This window comes from Cydia pomonella, chromosome 11 (assembly GCF_033807575.1).
Source record: "Cydia pomonella isolate Wapato2018A chromosome 11, ilCydPomo1, whole genome shotgun sequence".
Taxonomy (NCBI): Eukaryota; Metazoa; Arthropoda; class Insecta; order Lepidoptera; family Tortricidae; genus Cydia; species Cydia pomonella.
Genome location: NC_084713.1, coordinates 9556592 through 9558704, shown reverse-complemented (window position 1 = coordinate 9558704; position 2113 = coordinate 9556592). Strand labels below are relative to the sequence as shown.

Here is a 2113-nt window from a genome sequence, read left to right as displayed (position 1 = left end):
TCAAAGTCATCAGTCGACTGTCCATAGACAATATCAGAAACTTATCAAGTAAAAAACAGCTAATGAGAAAATTTATTAACGGCCAGTTGCAAGCCGATGAGTCGAAGGTTTTATAGTAATTTTTATTTCATTTATTTCAATAAGTTTTTTTCGTAAAATAATAGTATAATTTCGGTGTGCCTTAATACCTTTCACCTGCGATTAATATGACTATCCGCACAAAACATTTTACCTATCTTTTTTACTTAACTTTAAATTATTTTCTAAAATTCAAGGGTCCTATACAACATTTTCGTTAGGAATTCATGATCTATGGTTTTTGTTTCAGGTTTGAGTTATATTTATCTATGAGTAAAATAATCAAAACGATTTCTTAAAATGAAGTTAGTCTGAGAAACGCACATAACGTCGGTAACATTAACAACCTTCATTTATAATTATATTTTATTGATAATAAGTGTATATTTTAGTGTCGGTAAATTTAATTTGATCTATTTTAAACTATGTTATTGTTTGAAACGTGACATTTTTTTAGATATTTATTAAACGTAAATAATGGATTCACAAACCTTAAATTGCTTTCAGTTGCCGGCTGAATGCGCCAACACCTGAAAATAAAAAAGTAAAAAATTAAAACAGCGATTAAATTAAACCGCCAATTTAATATTCGCAATTTTTGGTTTCGCAACCGATTATTAGTCCGTATTTAATAATAATTTGCTTATTGATTAGGGTTCGAGTTGTAAGTTTGAGAGCCTGGAAGCAATAGCTTACGTGACCTAGATTTTTGAAATAAAAAACCATATTGAACAGAACTCTCTTCCCTTGCATCTTAAATCATACCGCAAATCTACTAAGAACCGTATAGTCGTGAACATAGAGCGTATGATTGCACTAAATACGGTTATTAACAGCAGTTCTGTTAATAATGGACAATTGTTGGTAAAATTACCACCTGTCATATCGCATCGCAGACATGATTATGAGTACGAGAAGGTCAAAATAAATCGTTGTCGGATAAACGTTCAAACAAATATATTGTGAGTATGTTTTCATTGAATAACTTAGTTCAACTTCAAAACAATACAGTAATAACTTGACTTTTTTAAATTACTTTTGACGATGCGTGTTGCAGATGACATGTTAATGCACGTTCTAATTTGACGAAACCTAAGGTGATGAGCTTTCTGTGGATCTTTTTTGGTTAATAAAGTTAATTTTTATTCAATATTTAGATGAAGAGTTTATTGAATGTATGTAGTCGCATTTTGAAATTTGTAATCTATATTGTAAATAGATTTCGGCTATTTTAATAGAAAAATATACTAGGAGGAAAAATATACTAATATATTTTAATAGATAAATATAAATATAATAAAAATAATAAATAATTCGCCGTCTAATACCAACTGTTAACACGTCTACGGTCCAAATCTAATACGTTCTTAAAGTCTTCGAGAATAAACGAATAAACCCAACAGTCAACGGCCTGAACAAATCCAGTAGCGACATCCGGATATTCCAAACATCCGGGTCCGGATGTTTGAACCCGGATCACCTTAGCAATTACAGATATGTTCAGAAATATCTATACACTTTTACAGCTTACGGTAATTGAATAAGGTGAAAATTTGTTTACTTGCTTATGACCAAAGGTATCTCTATCTCGAGCGCTCCAGTGCGTAAAGCCGCTTTCTGCGTTACATTGTTGCGAAGATATTGAATTATTTTAATGGAAATACTAGTAGGAGGTACTGAGAAATTAATTAAGGGTTCCGCCAAAAGAAACGGATTTATTTCAGATACGTTACCAATACGAGTATGCACAAGAATATGGGTACATAACAAGAAAAAAAAAAGCTTTGACATAAAGACTGGCTACACGATAAAAAGTGGTATTATATATATTTTAATAATATCTTTCAATAAACACATCTTTTGCAAAATTTCTAACGTTTTTATAAATTTGCATCCATAATACACCGTGTTTTTTTTATTTCCGTTAATTTCAAGGGTGCATTCCCGAGCTTAAATTAAGTTTCTCAAACTTTCTCAAAGACACCGGTATTCTAATGAACTCTATTTCGGAGATAATCAATAATTTATTTTTATC

General features: G+C 30.6%; 1 long non-coding RNA gene across 2 annotated transcripts in view; it reads left to right on the top strand.

Annotated features, from left to right (window-relative positions):
* The window catches only part of LOC133522789 (uncharacterized), a 39283-nt gene that overhangs the window by 24462 nt on the left and 12708 nt on the right, over positions 1-2113 (top strand). The gene's annotated exons all lie outside the window — the stretch shown is intronic.